This window comes from Pogona vitticeps, chromosome 6 (genome assembly GCF_051106095.1).
Source record: "Pogona vitticeps strain Pit_001003342236 chromosome 6, PviZW2.1, whole genome shotgun sequence".
NCBI classification, from domain to species: Eukaryota; Metazoa; Chordata; class Lepidosauria; order Squamata; family Agamidae; genus Pogona; species Pogona vitticeps.
Genome location: NC_135788.1, coordinates 67,955,094 through 67,981,675, shown reverse-complemented (window position 1 = coordinate 67,981,675; position 26,582 = coordinate 67,955,094). Strand labels below are relative to the sequence as shown.

General features: G+C 45.2%; 1 long non-coding RNA gene across 1 annotated transcript in view; it reads right to left on the bottom strand.

The window, feature by feature from the left end:
• LOC140708343 (uncharacterized) overlaps positions 1–26,582 on the bottom strand; it is a 73,408-nt gene that overhangs the window by 19,638 nt on the left and 27,188 nt on the right. The window contains exon 6 of the long non-coding RNA XR_013537376.1: positions 151–256. This is a non-coding gene — a long non-coding RNA (uncharacterized LOC140708343). The remainder of the gene's footprint in view (positions 1–150; positions 257–26,582) is intronic.

The window sequence follows — 26,582 nt, the reverse complement described above, 5'->3', positions numbered from 1 at the left end:
AAAACAGACGATAAAATGGAAAACCTTTACAAAATCAAGAAGACTGCGAAGTCGTACACCATCCAGCAGCAACCAAAGTACCAGAAATACCTGTGGCGCTGACCATACGGCCAACAGCATTACCAGTCCACTTCATCTAATCAGACTTACCGTCCCTACAGACAAGAAGGTACCCCCAGGTCATCTCAGTCATCCTCTACAACTGCTTCTTTCCGTCCTCAAACCACATCTCATCGCAGATCGTCATACCGTCCACCTGCAAAAAAGTCAAAGTAGTATCTTTGACTCAAGCCCTTCAGCTTTCATTCGGCTAGCCCCCTTCCAAATTGGCAATCCATAACAAACGACACGTGGGTACTAAGTATAATACAGTTCGGCTATCGTTTAGAATTCCTAGAACTTCCTCCCTTGGGTCACATCCAATACACTTCATACTCACCAGCCCTAGAAGAAGAGATCACATCACTCCTTCAGAAAGGCGCCATACAAAGAGAACCATCACACGCAGTTCCGAGAGGCTTTTACTCCCGGTACTTTGTAGTGACGAAGAAGGACGGAGGGATCAGACCCATTTTAGATCTCAGGGACTTGAACGCCTACCTCCATCCACGATGTTTCCGTATGGTGACCCTAGAGGCAATCATCCATCTATTACATCAAGGGGACTGGTTCACTGTAGTAGATCTTCAAGACGCTTATTTTCACATTTCCATTCACCAACAATACAGAAAATACCTCCGTTTTTTCTTCACAAACTCTGCTTTTCAATTCTGCGCTCTCCCCTTTGGTCTTTCCACGGCTCCGCACACTTTCACAAAGTGCATGGCACCGGTGGCAGCATACCTTCGACTCAATGGCACAGCTGTTTATCTTTATATAGACGATTGGCTCATCGTCTCCACCTCCCAACACAAGGCTCTTCGCGACACAGAATTTGTCTTGCACACGCTTCGACATCTGGGACTTCAGATCAGCCGGAAAAAATCTCAACTAGTACCTACACAGCTGATAGATTACATAGGGGCACAGCTGGACTCCACCAAAGCCAGAGTTTCCCTCACACCGGACTGCATCACGAAACTACACAACACTGTGCGTGTGTTCCAAAATCATCACACAGTCTCAGCATGGCAGGCCCAACACCTGCTCGGCTTGACGGCGTCTACCACTGCAGCGCTACCCCATGCACTCCTAAAGATGCGATCCCTCCAGTCGTGGTTCCTCGCTGTTTTCGACCCAATGAGGGACAGCGCACACAAACATCTTCTGGTCGCGAAAGATCTGGCAAACCAACTCAACTGGTGGGTTTCCCTACCACATCTGATAGGGCAACCCTTTCGACCCCTACAGCTGTCTGTTCAGGTCACCACAGACGCGAGTCCGATGGGCTGGGGAGCCCATTGCGAAGGTCACACCGTGCATGCCCTTTGGTCCTCGAAAGAACGTCATCTTCATATAGATCTTCTCGAGATGTGGGCCGTCATAAAAGCATTCCGTGCCTTTAGGAGAATGGTGCAGGGTTGTGGTGTCCAGGTAGTCACGGACAACACCACAACCATGTACTATATAAACAAACAGGGTGGCACCAGGTCCATGCCACTACTCTACCTAGCAGTGGTCCTTTGGGAGTGGTGCTACAAACATCATGTTTTTCCCATCGCCATACACATATCAACAGAAGAGAATGACCTGGCAGACTGGTTGAGTCGGCTACCCAAACAGATTCGTCTTTCAACTTTAGTTTTGGAATTGGGTACCCATCTCCCTTCTACCCTTGCTTGGTCCACCACATTTAAATATTGGCTTCGTTTACATTTAAACTCTAAGCCCAATTCCTTACTACACGATCTACTCAGAGACAATTTCCTTTCCAAGTGGCTGAAGTTGATTGAGATTAAACTTCAATCCCTTGATTTGAATCTAGAATCCCTAAATGATTTAGGAATTCAACAGGCCCATGCTCTTATTAAATCTAAACTCTGGCAGCATGAGTTTGAGGTTCTTGCAGCCAAACTGAATCCTACCTGTTCCCCGCTTTCTTTTGGTCTTTTCCCTTCACTTGGTTATCATCCAAATTATTTTTCCTCACTTATCAACCCCAGGTTAAGAAGAGCATTTATGTTAGCCCGATTTAACATTTTTCCCTCAGCGAACCATACCGGTCGATTTGCAAATATTCCTAAAGAGGATCGATTATGCCTGTTCTGCCATTTGGTTCCGGATACACTTGACCATATATTGTTTTTCTGCTCAGTTCATTTTTCCATTCGTAAGGCACTACTAGAACCCTGGTTATCTTCCCTGCCGAACACCCCTGAGATTTTTCTGAATGATTCTTCCTCCCGTATCACTGAAGCTGTCGCTATTTTTCTGCTTGAGATTCTTAAATTAACTTCCAAATTATAACCCGTTGTGTTTATTGTTAGTAATCCCAGCTGTATTTATGCCAATAAAGGTTTGGAGAAAGAAAGAAAGACTCACGAATGTTAATTGGACACGTCCACCTTTCACACGGTTTGTCACAGGTGGGGAACTCCAGCAATAGATGTCTTCGCCACGTCGCTCAACAAGAAATGCAACAGATTCTGCTCCCACGCAGGACGCGGCCTCATCATTTACTGCATCTCTTTCCACCTTTTCCTCTGGTACAAAGGACTCTTGTCAAAATCGCCCAGGACAGAGCCAATGCCATACTGAGAGCACCATGGTGGCCCAGGCAACCTTGGTTTACAACCCTCAGAGCCATGAGTGTGGACTTTCTAATGCTACCATCAATCCCACATCTTCTATCTCTGGATGCAGGGTAAGTTCTCCACCTGGATCTAACATCCCTGCATCTGACAGCGTGGAGAATTCGCCACTAATACATGAGGTCCTCAGTCAGGCTAGGAAGCCGTCCACAACACTTCACTACTCTTATAAATGGGAGAACTTCCTACGATTCGCAGACGCAAGAGGTTTGCAAGCCAGACCAGTAGCGCTTCATACTTTATGGCTTTATCTGCGTCATCTCTTCGATCAAGGTCTATCGCTTTCTACCCTCAAAGTATATTTATCTGCGATAGTGTCCTTCCAGCCTAGAGAATCGGAGTTAGCATGACTCTTTTCATACCCAACTGTCAAGGCATTTCTCAGATCGCCTCTCCCGCAATGGTCTCTTCAACTGGTACTAAAAGCCCTCACAAAGCCACCATTTGAACTGATGGCTACCACAGACATTAAGCTACTATCATTTAAGACGCTTTTCTTGGTTGCCATCACTTTGGCCAGAAGGGCTAGTGAACTGCAGCACTGCGGCATGATAGCCCCTATCTTCAATTTTTCAGGGATAAGGTGGTCCTGTACCCAGACTTGACCTTTCTTCCTAAAGTAGTCTCAAGTTTTCACTTGAATCAGCCAATTTCTTTACCTACACTGTTCCCTGATCCGTCTTCTGAGATGGAGTGCACATTGCACACCCTAGATGTTAGAAGAGCACTGGCGTTTTATACCACCTGTACCAAGGATTTTCAGGATTCCCCTAGGTTACTCCTCTGCTTCTTTGGTCCACGGAAAGGCTCTGCAGTGACTTCATCTACATTTTCGAGATGGATAGTGTTGACCACTGGCCTTTCATATCAGCTACAGGGCAGGGAACCCCCTCAAGGCCTCAGAGCACACTCCACCAGAGCTGTGGCAACATCTACGGCACTACTGCATGGAGTAGACATCCCAGAGATTTGCAAAGCTGCAACTTGGTCCACCATGTCAACCTTTATAACTCATTATAGGTTGGACCTTTGGGCCAAGAACGATGCTACTTTTGGGAGAGCGGTGCTAACGTCTGTATTAGAGTGATGACCCTCCATCTGGTAAGCGAGCTAGTCAGTCACTCAGTTGTGTGAATTCACAGAGTCCACGCTGAAGAAAGACAGGTTACTTACCTGTAACGATAGTTCAAGTGGTACTCTGTGAATTCACACATACCCGCCCTGCCTCCCCATTATCCGTCACTCTTTCACTGCTGCTTTGCAGAGTACATTGCTGGTGGATAAATGGAACTGGGGATTTAGGTGGGCGGGGCATGCGCAATAGAGGTAATGTCTCATCAATCTCTTTTTCCCCCTAAGCTCTAGAAGTTTCCGAGGATCTCTGCACAGGCGCAGCTACCCAGTTGTGTGAATTCACAGAGTACCACTTGAAGAACTATCATTACAGGTAAGTAATCTGTCTGTTCCTTCCAGCTCTGCAGTTCCAAGATTATTATAATGTGAGTGGGCATAGCACAAAAAAACAAAAACAAAAAAAACAAACTTTGATAAATATTATCGTAGAAGAGCCCTGTAATGTACAGTATTTCTAAAGGGAGAAAGGAGATAAGGGTTAGTAACAGGTGATGCCGTCCTGTCCCTCCAGCACTGCCTGGGGGCCGTACAGCAGTGGATGGAGGAGAACGGGCTGAGGCTGAACCCAGACAAGACGGAAGTTCTGAGGGTGGGTGGCCCTGTGGATGGTGGCTCGGGAAATTCCCTCATGTTTGGGGGGGGTGGCCCTGGCCGCGAAGAGTGGGGTCCGCAGCCTGGGGGTACATCTGGACCCGATGCTCACCATGGAAACGCAGGTGGCATCGGTAGTCCATACCGCCTTTTTCCATCTTTGGCGGACTGCCCGGCTGCGACCTTACCTAGACACAGGGGCGCTCACTACCTTAGTACTTGCGCTCGTAATTTCTAGATTAGACTACTGTAACGCGCTCTACGTGGGGCTTCCTCTGAAGCTGATGCGGAAACTTCAAGTGGTGCAGAATGCGGCGGCCAGACTCCTTACTGGAGTGAGAAAATACCAACATATCTCTCCTACTCTGGCCATGCTGCACTGGCTGCCCATCCGTTTCCGCATTGACTTTAAAGTGTTAATGCTTACATATAAAGCCCTAAACGGTTTAGGACCTCGATAGTTGGTGGAACGCTTACTCCCAACTAGTTCTACCTGTGTCACCCACGCGAGCCAGGAGGTGAGGCTGAGGAGCCTGACACTGAGGGAGGCCCGGAAAGAAAGAACTAGAAACCGGGCTTTCTCGGCGGTGGCTCCTCTTCTCTGGAATAACCTACCTCCGGAGATTCGCACTGCACCCTCGCTGGGTACTTTTAAGAACCAACTAAAAACATGGATGTATAGGCAGGCCTTCCCTTCCAGTTAATTCCTGTCCTCTTTCCTTTTTTTCTCTTTATTTGATTTATTTTTATTTTTCCCATCTTATAGAATCATTTAATTAATTAATTGTTATAATTTTTTTAAGAACTTGTTATCCTTATGTTGTAAGCCGCCTAGAGTGGTCGAAATGACTAGATAGGCGGGGTATAAATACAATAAATAAAATAAAATAAAATAAATAAATTCTGCATAGGAAAAATGTCTTGTACCTACTGATACAATGTAACAATCTATTATACTAGTCACTTTAACAGACCTGAAACATTTGAAATAGAGTGATCAGAACCATGTAAGATATTCTTATTTGCATTTTAAAAGAATGCATAACTGAATTCCTCAAACATAATATTAGTCACATATTCCTTATGTCATTTATTACTGCCAAAACTAGAAAACCTGAAGCCAAATGGAAAAAATGTCCATGTGCAAATTATAATAAAAGCCAGTTTGCTAATTTTGAAGGGCCAGATGCGTAGATGTCAATGCCCTGATTGTTGGAGCCAATGAATATAATATTGCTAGCTAAATCAAGTGTGTTACTCCACAGCAGTATTAAGTCAGCCTCATGGCTGTTAAGGAGGTTACACTCTCTTAGGTGTAAATTCAGTTTTCTTACATAGTCCTATTTACATTTTAGTAACAAATCAGAATATACTGTAAACATTTTTTCAACAAGCAAACTTTAAATAGAGTAGATGTTACTTCTTCAACTTATTTAAAATATTATTATATTTTTATGAGATGCTTGAACCAAAATAAACCTTTGTCAGATCTATTATGATACATTGATACATTGTGCACATAACATTGTAAGTCCCTGTCCAATCCATCAGTAATGATAATTTGATTTTTCTGAATTGACTCTAGACTTGAAATCAATGCTTTGACTTAATCATTACTAACTTAAATCCTGTGTACTCTATGACATACTCATATGACAACTCCCAGCCTTCACCACCACCACCTCTTCTAGCCAGGATTTCTGGGAGTTGAAGTCCAAGAACATCTGGAGGCCCAAGGTTGGGGACTACTGCTCTATGTAACACTAGACTGGTTTCAACCCTCTTTTTTCATTTATTCTAAAATATTTTCTAGCATGCATCCTTTAACCAAAATGACCTGTGTGATTTTCTTTATTAATTTGCTGATGACTAAGGCTGTGATCCACAATACAGTTAAATACATACAGTTGCATATAAATTTGCTGAATGTTTCTTAATAGCACTAAGAGTCTATTCCACCAGCCAGTGTAAACTAAAGCACTTAGATATTATCTGGGTTGTAGAGTGAGTTGAAGGGAAGTTTAAGAGCTACTATATAGCATTACATGATTTGTGGATTGTGCTGTAATGACAATTTGGTTGTTTGCCCTTCCATTTTAGGATAGTGCACCGAAATATATTATTTCCTTTGTGGATCAGAATAGGAATCGTTATATTGACCACAATATTAGACTATATTGAAAATTGCACATAATTTTGGCTATTCAATTATATTTTACTATCCAAATAACATTAGTCAAAGAGTAGTAAATGTTTTCTAAGTGACTTCCGTGACATAAGCTTTGTTATCAGTGTCTTTTATGGTTCTGTATTAGATGATGCTTTGTGTTCTTGCTACTATATCTGAAAAATAATTTACTGCCACAGACCAAAGTGTATTGAGTGGAGATAACTTTCATGTTAAATCTGAAATAGATAAATACCAATATTTATGTACTGTATTGAATAAAATGCTTTCTTTGTTGAAAGAGTGCTTTTTAAACAGTGTTTAACAATGTCCTTCATTTTCACAGAAAGCTAACGAGATGGAATTTCGCGTTAGCATCATGGTGCCTTTGATTTTAAGGCATTGCCTGCTCCCACAAAGTATACATGTAGAGATCTTTCCAAAGAAAAAACTACTTCTTCTCCAGGTCTTTTCTTTAATTAAGCCTTATATTTGACAATGCAAATATGCATCACCTATTTAGATCACCAGTTAGAACTCTCAACTCACACATTAGATTAGATTAGCTAGTGTCAGGATCATGGTGGGGATGCTATTGTCTCTTACTTGTTAATAAGGTTATTGTTATCCATTGTTAACACAGATATGTTGTTTCTTCTTGCTCATTTTTATGGTGGGGTAAAGCCAAGATGACGTGCAAGAGCTGTTCACTAAAACATTACATTTAATTTCTTATAGCCTGAACAATCTATGACTCCAAATACCTTTTACAATGTTTATGAGTGAGATGATTTGGTCACTGGCAGCCCAAACTATTTTGCCATCTCAAATGGGAGTAGAAATGCCACAGTGGCTCCTATCTTTGCAGCACCTCCTCACTTGTCCACTACCACCTATTTCTGTTCCCACTTCCATTACCTTCTGGGTCTTTCAAAGGTGGCAACCTAGTCCTGCTAGCTCTGGGTAAATATGTGCTTGTTGGATTTACCAGCTAGTGCTTCTTTACATTGAGTCTCCAGCTTGCTTCTACATCTCCCTCATGAGAGCTACAAAAACTCTTGGGCTACCTATAGGTTTGAAAGACTATTTCTATTGGGTCATATCATGTCACATCAGCATTTGCATATATAATTACCACAATAAAACAGAATTTTGGGTATTTCATTTCAAGAGTTTTTTGTTTCTACAAGTGAGACATTGCTGTACCACATTGTTCTGAGCCTGGAACCTTACTTTCAAAAATATTAGTTTTAATTATGGCCCACGAGCCTGAAAAAGTAGTTGGTTAGTTTTATTATCAAAGTTTTAAAATGTAACAATTTCACCATTTCTTAAAAGTACAGTGGTGCCTCGCTTAGTGACGTTAATCTGTTCCGGAAAAAATGTCGCTAAGCAATTTTTAAAAGCCCATAGAAACACATTAAAATGTGTTTAATGCGTTCCTATGAGCTTAAAAACTTACCTTTAAGCGAAAATCCTCCATAGCGCCACCATTTTTGCTGCCTCTTAAGCGAGGCAAAACAGCAGGTGGCCATTTTGTTTTTCCGGCAGCCATTTTTAAACCGCTGATCAGCTGGCTGAAAATGGGGGCTTTGCGATGATTGCTTCCCTGTGATCATCGCAAAGCGAATTTTCCCCATAGGGACCATCGCTAAGCGATCACTTTTGCGATGGCAAAAAGTCCATCGCTAAGCGATTTCGTCGCTCAACGGAGCGATCGCTAAGCGAGGCACCACTGTAATTAAATACAGCCTGAACATTACAGCCTATATAAAATAATATTCCCTTGTCCACCTTGTTGCCTCTGGACCCACAAGCAAAGGAAAAGGCACTAGCATGAGTCAGCACTTCAACCCTCTGATGTTGCTCCTTCTCCTTTAGTGAGGCCACACACCATAATTAAGAAATTATTATTACACCACAATAGGACAGAATTCCATATTAATTTGTATTTGAAATGTAATGTACTTATGTCATTGCTATTTGTGAAAGGAATTAATTATAAAGGACATTAGTCTATTGCTAGTCCCAAGTAATAAATTCATTGGATCACTTGCTGAATCGTACATCAGCACCTGAGTAAGTCTCATTGAGTTAATGGGTCTACTCTAGTTGGGACAAAGTAATAAGATACCAGTCAAGTACCTCTGTTATTTTTACACAGTGATTTCTAATCTCTGGGCTTGCTTGATTGCATTATCCAATTGAACATTCTGTGCTTTGAAATACACATCCCTAAACTCTTTGCTGCTTGCAAATGAAAACATGGCAAAACCACATGTGAATTCTGGGGTGCCTTATAACCTTTATAAACAGAATTATCTGCTGCAAGGGAAGTAGTAAGAAATGACTTCTTTTTGTCAGTAGTCATTTCAGATAATGTGTTCTTACACTTCTAAATTTGAAGACTGCAAACCCAGACTAAGAACACATCTGCCCTTCTTTCATAATTGTTGCATGTTAATGTTTGTGGAAAGCCTCCATGATGGTTCCTGCTAGCCACATTAAGCCAGAGCAAAATCTCCATTGTTTTTTTTAAAAAAATATGAAACATATGGTATGAAATACGAATGCTAGGATTTTTTTTAAAAAGTCTGCTTTGCTGATTTCCCCTGTGCTTACTATTTTTTTAAAGTGTGGCCAAGAGATCATAGCATAGCTATCTAGTGCTGTTTTTATTAGGGTTCAATGTAAAAACAAGTGGTTTAATTAGTTGTGGGACTGAAGCAAAACAAAGTTAAATGATTTGACCTGATATCTTCTGGCAGTCTGTCTTGGCCACCATATCTTAACATCTGCTCTGGGTGAGAGAATAAAAGATATGCAGAATAATAAACATGCTGAGAAGGTATGTCCAGTCTTTCTACCACTTATTAAATAGCATTGTATTTCCCAGATGAATGTTAAGTTGTGGGAACCTAAAAGGACTCTGTAACAAGCTAGTAATCACTCACAGACTGAAACGTTCTTGAAGCCTGAATGTTTCTCTTCCTATTAAAGGCCTATACTTAGATTTTGAATGTTTAGGTTTTTTTAAAAATTCTCACTGTACTTTAAAAATGGGAGGACAAGGAAAATGTGAGGTGGTTTTAGAAGTGTCTCAGAAGTATTTAGTGATGCCTAAGCAACTGATATCAGAAAGTTCTGTTATTTAGGTGGTCACATTGACGTTACTGCAGCATTCAGGGTTCGTCCTACCTTTAGGGTGAGAGAGGCAGCACCTCGGACAGCAGATGTTGCTGGGGCGGGGAGCCAGGGGGACAGAGGTCAAAGCAGTGCACCACGTGGTCTGGTTTCTGTTCATAAGCAACTCTGTTGCACTTGTGTGTGTGTGTGTGTGTGTAGGGGGGAATACCACCCCACTGCCAGAGCTGAACACTGTCAATAGGCATGGAGCCTGTAAACAGAATGAGGTGAGTGCTGTCATTCTTTCTCATTAGGCAGCAAAATATATTGGGCTCAATCTGATTCTCTGATCAATAAGGCCACCTGTTTTGTTTCAAACCTATGAGGTTTAAACCATTTTCTACAAGCATTATGTTGCCATAGGTTGTCACACCTGTAAAAACCACTACTAGACTCTCAAATCATTAGACTGAGTCCGGAATCAGACAAAGCTATAATGTGGAAACCTGGTTTGTTCCAGACCTTGGAATGTTACTTTTAAAAAGTAACTAGCTGTAGTAAATGTTCCAGATCACTATAACATTTATAATTATAGCTCCAATTTCATAGCTGGCATGTTTCTAAATAGTAACTATAAAATTACTACTTTAGTAATTATTATAATTATTAGTTACTTTTAAAAAGGTAAATACAGCAACCCTATGGTATGAAACACACTGTCTGGATGTATGGATCTCCTAAATTTGATATTTTTTTAAAGGTACATAAATAACAATAACAGTCAGGTTAACAATCTTTAGGTATCCTTAGTAGATATTTCTCCTCCCATCCCCTGAGTTATTACTGTCAGCACCCTTGCCTGGATGAGAAATAAATGCTGCTTTGATGTCACGGGAAGAGGAATGGGGCCTGTGTAAAACAAACTAGAAGTATAGTTCTTGTATATTTGGGAGATGCTCAGTAATATTCATGTTAATAAGCATCTTCAGAAGTGGGTCTTCAGGTAAAGTTAATTCAATTAAACTAAGAGGGAAACATCCAATAATTAATAGTGAAAGTGCCCAGGCTGTATTTCAAGTATAAACAAAATTAATCGCTAGAAACACAAAAGGAATTAACAAGGATTCTTTCCCTTATCATTACTTGGGGTGGAAATAGTAAGGATCCATAAGTAACCCAGAGCAACCAGCTTTCCTCAGATAAGCTGGAGGAGACTCTAGAGCTACCTGAGCTGAAGGCCTCCTACAGGCACAGAATTAGTAGTGATAAAAGGAATGTACAATAGAAGAATGGTTTATTAGGTTTTTGTTTGTTTGTTTGTTTGTTTTGCTATTGAGGTCAGGAGATGGTTGTCAGAATGTTACTGCCAGCATTGGCCCGGCATACAGGTAGTCAGTTCTATCATGAAGGCTCATTCTATTATTACCATCTCCATGGCCAGGGAGTGCCTGTCTGTCTACTACGATAATGAATTTTATACAAATGCAAAGATGAAGTATTTTGATATTTTAATATTGATTTCCCCCCTGCATATTTATTATTCACTCTTACATGTAGATGCCTCTCGAAAATACCATATTTGGGCTGGATCCACCAGCAGACAAGACAGTTTTTCCACAAACTACATAGAGGACCTAATGACCAGGTAATAATGTCTCCACCTAGCCCTAATTCTTTTAGTCTATTCCTGTAGCTAAAATTTAATTTCTAATTTTGCTATGCATAGATGGTGGCTGCATTTTTACTAAAGCTTACAAAGGAATCTATGTTTTGCCCATGGTGAATGCAGATTCATGTTGCCGTGATCATTGTCCTTGAAGAGAATTGCTTTCCTGGGGTGGGAGAATGGGGGCTTTACCAGAGCCTACGTGATATCTGTATGCCTGACTGACCCATAAAGCCACACTTCCTAGTCTGGGACTTTGTTCGCAGTTCTCCAAGAGGGTTCCTTAAATGTGAAAAGGAGACCTCAAGCCCCCCTAAGGCTGGATGGAGAGGGGCTGATACCAGAAGTATCAATCAGAAGCATACTAACAATGACTAAACACAAGCAAGATTCACTGGTATTGCTATAAGCTCTCCTAGGAGATAGTAAGACTATGCAATTGATTCCATGCACACTTACTTGGGGGTAAGCAACATTTAATTTGAACATATGGAGGGGACTCCTAGGCAGGCATTGTAGAGTATTCATAATCAAAGTTGACTGAATGGGGAATGTCACGCAATTTAGAGTTCCTTGACACTGCCCTTAAACATGATGATAGCTTTTGTGATGGCTGACTGGAAATTTCAGGTCACAGCAGAAAGCACTCCATCCTGCCCCCAGCTTTGGTGACACAGGAAACACCAAGTCTGAGATATTTCATCTTAAAGTACAATTTCACTGAGCCACCAGAGAGAGCCTCTAGCATCCATTTATATTATGAGTGTTACAGCCCAACTGAAGGAAAGAGGTCTACTGCAACATTGTCACTTAGATTTATCATTGAGTGAGCAGCATCCACAAACTATGGGGGTTGCAGCAATCTGCATACACTCGAGCTGATGTGTCTCAATAATTTCATGATTTTGGACTCACATGACATTGTGCTTGTCTATACTTCTGTTTGATCAGACCCTCATATAGCTAATTTGGCATTCTTTTTTGTTTTGACACATCATTTAGAAACACACAGATTTTTTTAAATTCAGCAGATGTTTTGATGTAAGTATATAAGACCAGCCATATTAGATCAGAAGAAGAGGCCATCTAGTCAAATATTCTCTTTATTTGATTGCCAGGTTGTTGCCTCCAGGAAACCCTTCAGCAGGACAACTTTAGCCTCTGTCTTGCATTCCTTATCAAGTGATATGCAGAACCATAATATATCTAATGCTGGCAATGATACATCACCATCCCAATTAATAGCCATTGATGGCCCTGACAACCAGGGATCTAATCCTCTTTTAAAGCTGTCTGAGTTGATAGCTGTGATTACATCTTGTGTCAAGGAATTCTGCAGTTTAACTATGCACTTTATGAAGAACTACTCCTTTTATCTTTCCCAATTTCTCCCACCATTCAGCTTCAGTGGATGACACAGGGGTCTAGTATGAGAGGGGAAGAAAAGCTTCTTCTTTACTTTCTCCATACCATGCATCATTTTATACATTTTCATCGTGTCTCCTCTTTCTCACTCCCCCCCTCCCCATAAATATTGCAAACTTATCACAAGGGAGTTGCTCTAGACCACTGGTTCTTAACCTCGAGTTACTCAGGAGTTTTGGACTGCAACTCCCAGAAGCCTTCACCACCAACTGTGCTGGCTGGGGTTTCTGGGAGTTGCAGTTCAAAAACATCCGAGTAACAAAGGTTAAGAACCACTGCTCTAGACCAGCCATTTTAAATGGAGGCCATGTGCTCCCTGGGGGGGGGGGCTTGGCACATTTGAAGGGGGGCACAGACTGATTTTTTTCCTATTCTGTTTTCTATTCATCTGTTTATGTTTTATCTTTGTTTGACAGGACACCTTGGAACCTGAGAAACTCCTAAAATGAAAATGTAAAAAAAGAGATGAAAATGGCTGTTCTACACCCTTGATTATTTTGGTTGCCCTGTTCTACACCCCCTTCAGCTCTATTCCATATCTTTTTGGTACAATGACCAGTACAGTGGTGCCTCGCACAACGAGTGCCTCACACAACGATAAATTCACACAACGATGGCTTTTTCTGAAAAATTTGCCGCCTCACACAACGATGTTTCCTATGGGGAATTTTCGCACAACGATTTTGGGACCGTGCTTCACAGAACGATTGCATTTTGGGTCCCCTGTTTCACTTAACGATGTTTTCAAAAAAGAGCTGGAAATGTGGCTGTTTGGCAATGCTAATTTGTTCTTCTAACTGCCTGTACCCAGGATGCATTGCACCTGTGCAGGGAAGGGATAAAAAACCTTCCCCATGCATCCTGGGTTTACTTTCCCACATGCAGTTCAAAGGTTGGCTTTGCCTCTTGCTCTGTCTTGTGGGTGCTTTCTGTGCTGGAGAACTTTCAAAGGTAAGCTTGCATTTCTTCTCCTGGGTGGGTGGTGGGTTTTACAGTGTATCTGTACTGTACTGTATTGCAAAACTCTGATGATTTTTGCAAGGGGGAATTTGGGTCTGTCTGGCTTTGGTTATGGGGTTTTTTTTCATTGGGGAAATTGCAGGGTTTTTTTTTTTTTTTGGCTGGGGGTTTCTGTGGATTTGTGTGGGATTTGAATGCCGAAGTTCAAACCTGATTTTAATTTTTTTCCTGCATGCTGCTTCTTGGTTGGGGGGGGGTTATGCTTTGTATGTGTGGAATTCTGCAAGGAAATGGTTGCTGTTCTCTTGTGGCCATGCCTGCCTCTGGGATTTGGATGCCCAAGTTCAAATCTGATTTTAAAAAAATTTTAATTGCTGCCATGCTGCTTCTTGGTTGGGGGGGTCTATGCATCTCAATGGGGCAGAATTTTTTTAACCAAAAATTAATGAAGACTCAGAAACTGTTTTAAATGCTTGGACTCGTTAGTGCAGCTTGTGAAACCTTTGCAAACTTAATCTGGCTTTGTTCTGAGTCTTCGTTAATTTTTGGTGATTTTTTTTTCTCCCCCATTGAGATGCCTTGAAGCCTACTCAATGCATTTGAATGGTGGATACATTGTTTCACACAACGATGTTTCCTATGGGGATTTTTGCTTAAGGACGGTAATCCGTTCCAGTTGGAACGGATTATCCGGTTTTCAATGCATCTCTATGGGAAATGGTGTTTCACAGAACGATGTTTTCACAGAATGTTTTTTTTTTTTTGAACCAATTAACATCGTTGTGTGAGGCACCACTGTATTCTAGATGTGCACTATGGATTTATATAACGGAATCATATTATATTGGCAGATTTTGTTTAATTATTTATTCATTTTCTAACTAGTGCTCAACACACTATTTGGCTTTTTATTGCAGCCACATACTGGGTAGATTGATACTTTCATCAAACTCCCTGCTGTAATGCCTTTCTGAGTCTGTTGTTGCCAGCTTAGATCTCCTCAGTGTATATATGAAATTGGGATTTGTTCCCCCCCCCATTATGCATCATTTTGTTTACACTGAATGTTTCCATCTTAATGTCCATATTCCCTGTATGCCACCAAATATGGAAAACTAAACAATGGCTCACAGACTTGAAACACTCAATATATATTCCAATCCCTATGAAAGGAGATGCCAAGGAATGCAGTAACTATAGGACCATTGCTTTAATTCCCATGCAAGCAAAGTGATGTTCAAGGTGTTGCAACAAAGGCTTTTACTTTATATAGCGAGAAGTGCTTGATACTGAAGCTGGATTTCAAAAAGAAAGAGGCACTTGAAATCACATTGCAAGTATCTGTTAGTTACTGGAGCACACCAAAGAGTTTCAGAAGAAGTTCAGTCTATGTGTTATAGACTATAGCAAACCCTTTGACTTTATTGTAGATCATGAGAAACTGTGGGTTGTTCTGAAAGAACTGGTTCTTCATCGTGGTCTTCTGTGAATGCACACAAAGGGTTAATACCAGCGCCAGCGTTGGGCCTCTCGGAACGTTTTCTAGCTGCAAGAGAAAAGTAACAATGTTTAGGACTACCCCTACTGCGCACGCCCAGCCTAACCGTCCCTCAGTTCCATTTTTCCGCCTAGCGGTTTGGAGCCTCTCGTCTTAGCTGCGTTTATTGCTGCGTTATTGCGATCTATCTGATTTTTGGCTTTGACCTTTGCTTCGCTCACGGACTACCCTAGCGCTTTTTCCCTTCAACTTGACGACCCGGTGTATATTCTGGCTTACTCGGACTGTGTTTGGACTGCTCTGCCTTATCCTTGGACTTGTCGTTTCGGTTTCCTTACTACCCTATGTCCCCTTCAGGGCCGTTCAGCAGGTGTGTGGTGTGCGACCGCAAAATCCCCCATCAAGACGGCCACGATACTTGCCTGTATTGTTTGGGCGAGTCGCACAATCCCAAAGCTTGCCCACACTGCAAAGCCTTCACTAAGGCCGCTCTCAAGGCTCGCCAACAGCGCCTTAAACTTCATCTGTGGGAGTCAACGTTGTCTTCCACGGCGCCCTCTGAGGGGGAAATGGCTTCCACTTCTCGAGCAGCTCCTGTTCACTCAGTCGTCTCCAAAGTTTCCAAAATGTCGAAGAAATCCGCGTCGTCGAAATCGGCCGCTCCTGCTTCACCCGAGCCTCCGGCTCCGAAAGCTAAGCCGTCGAAATCGTCCAAAGCTAAGGCGGCCGCCCAGCTTAAAATGACATCTATTCCACTTTCTCCGAGCTCGGGTTCCATCCCATCGCCAATTCTTGAGGAGTTGTCGAGGCGCTTCGGGGCCTCGGCCGAGGCACCCGCACCTCCTCCTGCTCGACGTACTGAAGTGATACCGCCTTCGGGAAGGTCTTCCCCGACGCCGAGCCAGTTAGTCGCCGTCACTACTGGCCTCGCTTCTGCCCCACATAGCCCTTTTCCTGCGGGCCAGGGGTCGCCTCCCGTGTCGATCTCGTCCGTACACTCGGACTCGAGATCTCCTCGAGAGAAGATACCTCGATCACCTGTGCGCTCGAGGTCTAAATCTCCTCGAGGCAAACGTTCTCGCACGGAGAAGCATGGCTCCCCGAGTCGGTCCCCGTCCTCCGGCCGCTCGAGGTCGAAGTCTCCTCGACAGAAACGATCGAAGAAGAGGCATCGAGCTTCCACTCAGTCCGACTCTAGCGATCGCTCGGACTCGAAATCCTCTAAGCGTAAACGCTCTAAGAAGAAGCACCATTCTCATCGACGTCGTACCAAGCACCGACGTCGGTCCTCTTCTTCCCGTTCGGCGGATTCCGACCGCCCTAAGCGTCGTAAGCACCATCGACGTCGACGCGGCCGTTCGCGGTCTCCTCCTTCGTCGTCGACATCCGCCTCTCGAGACCGGTACCGCAAAAAGATCCGGTACATATATGTCTCTTCTTCTTCGGAGTCGACCCGACCTCGACGCCGACGCCGGGCCATTCGAGCCAAAGACCACCCTCTTCCGGTACCGGTTGCCCCTCCACCGCAACCGGCCCCTCCCACCTCGGCACCGACCGTGGTCCCCGTTCGACCCCCGACAACGCAGGTCGACGTCGAGAAGCCCCCTCCAAGGAAGAAGAGGGACGTCTTCTCCTCTGATCCAGATGAGGTGTCCACGGAGCGGTCTTCTGACTCCGATCAGGAGCCACCCCCACCCTTACCACCGCATGATTTACCTCCGGGTGATCTGGTGCTTTCCGATACTGGCGATACTCACGCTCCTTCTCCATCTGAGGATTTTTCTTCTTACTCTCAGATGATGTCCAGGCTTGCCAAGACGCTTAAATTGGACTTGAATCTCCCTTCCCCTCCGGGAGAGGACTTGTTCTTTGGAGACATAAAACGAGACAGTACCGCTCCCCCCAGTATAGCCTTTGTGCCTGTAGTTATGGAGGCCATCAAGGAATTCTGGGCTCAGCCTGCGGCTACACCTAATGTCCCTCGTCGCACAGAACACTTCTACAAGATTCATGGGGCCGATACTCATTTTCTGCTCAAGCATCCCATTCCAAACTCACTCATTGTTGAAACAAGCTGTTCAAGGCCTTCGGCCAAGGCTCATGTTACTCCAGTCGACAAGGAGGGTAAAAAGCTGGAACTCATCGGCAGGAAAATCTACTCCCTTGTCACCTTGCTACTTCGAGTCATAAATTATCAAACTGTTTTGGGAGCTTATCACAAACAATTGTGGCTCAAACTTTTGCCTGGGTTGAAAATGATACCTGAAGACACCAGGCAAGCTTTTCTTAACTCATATGAGGAAGCTCAGACGGTATCCAAGTATGAACGTCTTTCCATCAGACATGCAGCAGAAATCTCTGCCAGAGTCCTCATGTCTGCCATCTCTATCCGGCGCCATGCTTGGCTCCGTTCTGCGGACATAATGGAGGACGTCAAATCAAAAGTTGAAAGCCTCGCCTTCGACGCTACCGGGCTGTTCAACGAAAAGACCGACTCCCATTTGGAGGACCTTCATAAGGCTAAGAGAACTGCTAAGTCTTATTCTGTTCAGACTCAATCTAGACAGCGACGCCCTCAATGGCGTAAATCTTATGGACAGTATCAATCTTCCCAACAATACCGTCCTTACAAACACCTTCCTCAGCAGCGCTCTGGCCAGTCCTCTTCTTCTGTCCAGGGCTATCAGGGATACCGCCCTCGTCCGCCCCATCGCCGCCAACCTTTTAAGCCACCTGGCAGAAAACAAAAACAGTATCTTTGACTTTCGGCCCCCCGTTTTCACCCACTCACCACCTACCACCCGCCTTCAACCGTTTCTTCACAACTGGTCTGTCATCACAAACGACACTTGGGCTCTAAAAATTATTCAGCACGGTTACCAGCTGGAGTTTATAAGATCTCCTCCGCTAGGTTTCATAACTCATTCTCCCTTCGACTCCTCGCTAGAGGAAGAAATATCATCTCTCTTAGAAAAAGAGGCCATCTCTACAGTACCACCTCACGACGTACAATGCGGGTTTTACTCCCGCTACTTCGCCGTCTCAAAAAGCGGAGGAGGCATAAGACCCATCCTCGATCTAAGACTCCTCAATACTTACCTGCGACCCAGACGGTTTCGGATGCTTACCTTAGAGTCCATCATGCACTTGCTGAAAAAGAGCAACTGGTTCGTCCTTATAGATCTAAAGGACGCATACTTTCACGTCACTATTCACCCCGACCACCGCAGGTTCCTTCGGTTCATCTTTCAGGACACGGTCTACGAATTCCAGGCCCTGCCATTCGGTCTGTCCACAGCTCCCCGGACCTTCACCAAGGTTATGGCTCCGGTGGCGGCTTACCTTCGTCTCAGGGGCATTCACGTTTACCCTTACCTGGACGATTGGCTCGTAGTCTCCACCTCGAGAAGGCAATCCCTGAAAGACACAAGATTCATTCTGTATCTTCTTTCCAATCTCGGTCTCACTGTCAACAATCAGAAATCCCGGCTCATTCCCTCCAAGACAGTTCAATACATAGGGGTCTGCTTGGACGCTGTAAAGGGTCGAGTCTTTCTTCCCCCGGAAAGAATACACAAGATTCGACGAGCCATCAGGAAATTTTTCCCCGGTGCTCGGGTGACAGCCCACCATGCCCAGCACCTCCTCGGCCTGATGTCTTCTACGACGCCGGCGCTAGCGCACGCTCGCCTCAAACTCCGGTCGCTCCAATCTTGGTTTCTCACCCTTTTCGACCCCATGATCGACAGTCAAAGGAAACGCCTTCGTGTCACCCCGGAGCTCACCAGACAACTCCAGTGGTGGATGTACACACCCCATCTCACGGTTGGCCGGCCCTTTCGTCCACTCCGTCTCACCGTTCAAGTTACAACGGACGCCAGTCCGTCCGGCTGGGGGGCGCACTGCGGGCGCCGCACCATTCACGCCCTCTGGACGCCTCAAGAAGCCATGTTCCACATCAATTACCTGGAACTGCTGGCGGTTATCAAGGCCTTCAAGTCCTTCCTCCCTCTCCTCCGCGGCCGCGGAGTTCAGCTAGTGACGGACAACACTACCACAATGCACTATGTCAACAAGCAGGGAGGAACCCGCTCTCATTCACTCCTGTATCTCTCCATCCTCCTTTGGGAATGGTGTTACCGTCATCATATCTACCCGGTGGCCATCCATGTAGCCACGGAGGACAACACACTTGCCGACACTCTGAGCAGGCTTCACTATCAGACTCACGAATGGGAGTTGAACCCTCTGGTCTTCCAGGACCTTTGCAACCAGTGGGGGACCCCAGTGCTGGACGTGTTCGCATCCCCTCACAACGCAAAATGCTCCCGCTATGCCTCCCGGGCAGGTCTCGGTCACCACTCGCTCGGCGACGCATTCATGATTCCATGGAACCAGGGTCTCTTGTACATGTTTCCACCGATCCCGTTAATACAGAGATCCTTGATCAAACTCCGACGCTCGATGACTCCGGCCATCTTCATCGCACCCTTTTGGCCTCGCCAAGTGTGGTTTCCCACTCTAGTCAGCATGGCTGTGGACTCAGTAACCCTTCCAATGTGGCCAGACCTACTGACCCAGGAAGCAGGCAAAGTCCTTCACCCCGACCTCGACACGCTCCATCTGACGGCGTGGAGGATCGTCCAGAAATTCAGGAGGTCTTGACCAATGCCATCAAACCCTCCACGTCTCGCTTGTATGCCTACAAATGGAACAGCTTTCTGAAATTTACCCAGCAGAGGGATCTCACCTCCTCACCTGTGTCTCTTTCCACACTTCTGCAGTATCTCCGTTACCTGTTTGATTTCCACCTGTCTATCTCTACTATCAAGGTGTACCTGGCTGCGGTTGTCTTCTTTCAGCCCAGAGCTTCTCCCTCATCCCGCTTTTTCTCCCATCCTACCGTCAGGATGTTTTTGAGGGGTCTCTCTAACCTCCGACCTCCCGTTCGTCCTCCACTCCCTCAGTGGTCCCTCCATTTGGTTCTGCATGCCCTATCCAGACCCCCATTTGAACCTATGGCTACCTGTGACCTCAAAATGCTCTCTTTAAAAACGCTATTCCTAGTGGCTATCACCTCTGCTCGTCGAGCTAGCGAGTTGGCAGCTCTCCGCCATGACCAACCTTTTCTTCAGTTCTTTAAGGACAAGGTTATGCTTTACCTGGACGTCTCCTTTCTTCCTAAGGTGGTCTCCGACTTCCACGTCAACCAGCCACTTATTCTGCCGACTTTGTTTCCGTCTCCGACGACTGATGTTGAACGCATGCTCCACATGCTCGATGTTCGACGGTCCTTAGCTTTTTACGTATCCAGGACCAAAGACTTTCGCCTGGCCAACAGACTCTTCCTTTGCCACTTTGGCCCTAAGAAGGGTTGCCCGGCCTCGCCGTCCACGCTCTCTCGGTGGCTCGTGTCTACCATCGCCCTTGCCTACGAGCTCAACCACAGAGATCCTCCACAGGGACTTAAAGCCCATTCCACCCGGGCTGTTGCCTCCTCCACTGCCTTACTTCGTGGCGTCGACCTGCCCGACATCTGCCGGTCCGCTACGTGGTCTAATGCCTCTACCTTCATAACCCACTACAGATTGGACGTGAGGGCAAAAGAGGAGACCAAATTCGGGAGGGCAGTGCTAGCATCGGCTCTTCAGTGACAGCCCACCATCCGGTTAGTAAGCGTGCTAATCACCCTTTGTGTGCATTCACAGAAGACCACGATGAAGAAAGAAAGGTTACTTACCTGTAACGATGGTTCTTCAAGTGGTCATTCTGTGAATTCACACAATCCCGCCCGGCCTCCCCTCTGTCTGTCTGTCACTGGCATCTCTCTGACTCGAGGGCCTATGGCGGACAAATGGAACTGAGGGACGGTTAGGCTGGGCGTGCGCAGTAGGGGTAGTCCTAAACATTGTTACTTTTCTCTTGCAGCTAGAAAACGTTCCGAGAGGCCCAACGCTGGCGCTGGTATTAACCCTTTGTGTGAATTCACAGAATGACCACTTGAAGAACCATCGTTACAGGTAAGTAACCTTTCTTTCTCCTTCGTGTCCTCTGTGAATACACACTAATGGGTTAATCTGCACCTGAGCAAAGCACTCTTCATAATGTCCACAGCTTTAAGTACTTAGTGCTGGGACCTCCCCTACACCTGGCTATATAACTCCGCCCCTGGCCCAGTGCTTCAGGTTTTTTTCTGATTGCTGCTGCAGCAGCAGCTTCGTTTGGAACTTCGCAAGTAGAAATAATTCTTTCTTTTTTTCTTGCCTTTTCCCTTGACCTCCCCTTGTTCTTTACTTGCTGTTTCTTTTGCCTGGGGGATTAAGTACTAGCCAGCATTAGCTGTTCTTTGTTGAGGCTTTACAAAGCCGGTGTTTTAGCCCTCAGAGCTTTTCTCTTAAAGAAATGATATCTCTTTTACCTTCTTTATAAAGCTACTCCCAGGCTGGAGAGCAACAGCTTTCTGTCTGTTTGCAATTTCCTCTCCTAGCAGGATAGAAGAGGACAGCTTCTCAGCTTGCCCTTGGCAGAAGACTGGGCACCCTGCAACTCTGGCTGTCTTCCTCGCCTGTCGGTGATTCTCCCGACCAAGCTACAACCTCTCCAGAGTCTGGTATAGAACAGGCCTCTTGTTTCAAGGGGCTCGTTCTTACAGCTGTGTTGCAGTGAGCTGGGCCTCTGCGGCCTTAGGACTGCCCTGGAAGAAGAAGGGCCTCCGTAGCTCCTGCTCCCCACTTGTCAGTGGGGTACAGCCTCTTCAGAGGTTGGCACAGAACAGCCCACTTGTTTCAAGGGGCTTGTTCATACAGCTGTTTTGACCCCGTACGAGTTAGGGCTCTGTTGCCCTGTCCCTAGGAGAAGAAGGGCCTCCTGCAGCACCAGTCACCTTCCCTGCCTGCCAGTGATTCTCCTGACATGGGAAGAGCCTCTGTGTGTGACTGCTGCACACCAACCCTCCTTCGTGCACCTGCTCATGTAGCAGCGACCTCCAGAGGGAGCTGCACGCTGAGACTGTAGATGTGCTGACGACATATGGTAAGGCTTGAGTTTCCCTCTGGGGATACAATGGGCCCCCTTCAGCTCCCGCGGCTAGCCCTACGTGTCAGCGCTTTGCCTGACTGGGGTGGTTTGGCGTGAAATGGCCCTCATTTATCAAGGGGCTTGTTCACGCAGCTGCTATTTCCAAAATCAGTTAGGTGTCGAGGCAAAGGCTTTCTGTCAGCATTTGACAGCCCTAGTTTTGCCTTTGAAAGGGGGGGCTGCAACTCCCACCACTAGCCCTGTTAGTTGGTGATATTCTTGCCTGGAGTAGCACCTGTTGGTGGCTGTTAATTTGGCACAAAACAACCCTCTTTATCAATGGGCTGGTTCACAAAGTAGCCTGCGGCCCTGTCTCAACTTCCAATGCCCACATAGGCTCATAGGAAAAGGACTCACAGGAGTCCACCCAAGAACCCTGCTGCTGTAAGGTAGGCCTGGGTAATTTTCCTTACGTAGGTCCTATCACGCTGACAAGGTTGCGTAGGGCCAGTCCCTTTTATTAGGTATAGGAGCTATGAGCTCTTTGCCGCCACCACCATCCCGCTCTACCTGGCATCGCTCTGAGCCATGGGCTATGGAGTGCTTTGTGCCTCCACATATGCTTCACAGGTGTAGTGCTCCCTCAAACTCAGCTCTGGCAGCACAATGTTCGCAGCTTCGACCGAACCTGCGGTTAACCCATTCGGCCTTCTCCGTTCTACAACTATTGAGCCTGTGCTTGGTCAGGCTCATGCTAGGGCTTTCCTTATTCAGGATTGGGACTCACATGAGTCACAGGGGGTGGGGGTGGAAGATTTTCCAACCAGTCTTCCTACACTCCTCTTGGTTGTCACAGATGTTCACACTCCTTTACTGTTAACAAAGGGGAAGTTCTTTGGTTGGTGTTATTTGTTTTTGGCCGCCGTGTAGCCACTTACTCCTCTGCCATGGGGGCTTATCGCCACTTATGGAGTTTGGTGCTACCCACCCTGCAAGTAGCTCCTGTGCACCCTTACAGCTCAGGCCTTCCACATCACTTGGAGGCACTGTTGCAGGTGCGTCACGAGCGCACTGCTGCTCGATACGCCTTAAAACCAGCATCTAAGCAACTGATGGGTTAGGACCTTCCGTATTGTTGGTGTACAGCTTTTTAGTCAGAAAACGGTTGTTATTCTTGATAACCTGCTCAGGCTCTAGAAGGTGACACAGTCATTTATGCTGTAGCAACTGCAAGAGCCTGGAGATGTTCCCATCAACCTACGGCATTCTGGGAACGTTAAAGGCCTCAACCAGCCACCACCCCTAGACATGTGGGCAGGCAGTGCCCTGACCAGCAGAACTGCAGGTAGGACTGCTAAACTGAGCGGTCTCTTTACTTCTCAATTGTTGACCAGTCAGTCCATTTGATTCCTTGGTACTTTCTATCATAGCTACCAGCTTTGCCACTATCTTCGCTATACCCCTGTCACAGGCACCTCAGTGGTTTCTCCAGTTAATTCTTTGGCAACCCTCAAAGCTGCCTTTCTTCTGGCAGTATCCCTAGCTTGCAGGGCTGGAGGATTGGCTACACTCCTTTCTGCAAAGTACCCCTACGGCCAAGCCTTATCTTGCCTACGGTATTTTTTGTCTTCCATTTGAACCAGCCAGCTGTCCTTCCTGGTTTCTTTCCCGCACCATCTTTGCTACTTGAGACAGCTCTGCACGCTCTAGACATGCAGTGCGCTCTGTCATATTATGTGCATTGCACACCCACTTTTTGGGCCTCACAATGTCTCTCTCTGTCACCTTTGCTGGCTCTCCTTCAGAGCACCGGCTTCCTCTTGGACCATCTGCCTTTCCTATGATTTGGCAGGGACTCTTCTTCCAAAATCAGTGAGAGCTCACTCTACTAGAGTTGTGGCATTCTCAGTGGCCTTTCTCTGTCATGTGGATGTCACAGATGTCTGCTGCACTGCCACGTGTGCCACTTCATCTCGCCCTACCGCCTGGTTGCCCAGCCTAAGGTTTAGGCTACAGTAGGGTGAGCTGTCCTGGCTTCTGCACTTTTGTGATGTCCCTCCTCCTGGTTGGTCAGCTTGCTAGTCACCCATTAGTGTGTATTCACAGAGGACACGAAGGAGAAAAGAGGTTACCTATCTGTAACGCTGGTTCTTTGAGTAGTCCTCTGTGAATTCACACGTCCCGCCCTCCTCTCCACTGTCCGTCACGTGTGCCACGGCATATTGGGCGGCAGTGGTTGGTTCTTTAAGAACTGAAGCACTGGACTGGGGATGGAGTTATATAGACAGGTATAGGGGAGGTCCCAGCACTAAGTGCTTAAAGCTGTGGACGTTACCGAAGACTGCTCTGCTCAGGTGCAGATTAACCCATTAGTGTGAATTCACAGAGGACTACGCAAAGAACCAGAGTTACAGGTAGGTAACCTCTTGTTTCAGCACTTGATTGTCCTGATACATAACTTGTATTGTGCACAAGAAGCTAGCATTAGAACAGAATAGAGAGAGACAGAAGAATTTCCTATAGGCAAAGGTGTGAAACAAAGGTGAACACTGTTCCCTTATTTGTTCAGTCTGTACACAGAAATTCTAATAAAGAAAGCGGGACTAAATTCAGACAAAGGAGTAGTGAAAATATGCAGATGACACCACCTTATTGACAGAAAGCAGCAATGACTTGAAATGACGGTTAGGGAAAGTGAAAGAAGAAAATGCCAAAGCAGGACCAGTTGAATGTTGAGAAGACAAAAATCATGACTACAGAAGAACAGCCTAACTTTAACATTGACAATGAACAAATTGAAATAGTTAGCGATTTTGTGTCTAATCATCAATCCAAATGGAGGCTGCAAGCAAGAAATCAGAAGACTGCGACTTGGAAGGACAGCAATGAAGGAACTAGTAAGGATGTGCCATTGGACACCAAAACCAAGGTAATCTATACTATTGTATTTCTAATCACATGTATGGGTGTGAAAGCTGGACACTTAAGGAAGCTGACAGAAAAAATTATTTGTTTGAAATCTGGTGCTGGAGGAGAGCTCTGCAGGGACACCCAGGATTCCCAGAAATATGAACAAGTGGGTCTTAGATCAAATCAAGCTTGAACTATCTCTTGAGGCAAAAATGCTGCTGTCCTACTTTGGGCACATCATGAGAAGGCAGGATTTTCTGGAAAAAAATAATAACGCTAAGAAAAATGGAAAGCAACAAGAAAAGAGGAAGACCAAGCATGCAGTAGTCTGTGGTATCCCTTAAAGATACCACAGCCTTGAGTTTACAGGAACTGAGCAGGGCTGTTAAGGACAGGACATTTTGGTCACTCATTCATAGTATTACCATAAGCTGGAGGCAACATGATGGCACATAACTACAACAACAGACTCCCTGTTGGAAAAGACCCTTTTTCACAACTAGTTTTTGTTCTTAATCCAAAAGATTTTTTTGTACAAACCAAAGCATATATGTATATTTTAAGAACATTTCCCTCATCACCTCTATTATCCTAACCATCATCATAATCAAAACCAGTGCCACATTACATAACTATGGACCATGGGCCAGATTCTCGAGGAGGACCTCTTTTATGCAGATGTATTTTCAGAACTTGGAAGATTTACTTTTAAAGCTACAACTCCTCGTCTCAGCCAGCATGGCAGTCTCCAAGCTCCAGATGCTAACACTTTTCCAAATTCTGCTTTTCCAAGCTCTGGACATTGTTATAGAAAACTGCACTGGTACAGTTATTGGTCCTGGTCAAAATGGAGTTCTCTCATCAGGAAATTAAAAAAATAAATAAAATTAAGCTCTCCAACTATTCTGCACCCTTTCTATGAATTATTTCCATGGAGTTTGAGACCACTAGATGCCTTGGGACCCGTTTGAGAATGTGAGTGGGGGAGGGGGAGGAAAATCCTTATCCCTAGCACTGCCATGAGGCAACTATGCTCCAGTTTAAGATTCAACTGGCTTTTTTTCCAGATGAATTTTGACTTAGAGGAAAGTCAACTTTAATGAAACAAGACTGCTGATTAGAGAAAGACTGCACATGAATCCAAGTACATGAATATTTAACTTTGTTATTGTTTGGGTAAGGTAAAGGTTAGATTCAGTGGTAGCATCTTTTTAAAGGATCCTCCAGGCCCTCTTAGAGACCAACATTTCAAGTCTCTCTGCTTGATATATGTTCTGATTGTACATACTCATGAAGCCCAAACTTCACAGGAAAGGACTGTGCAGATGACTCATTCAA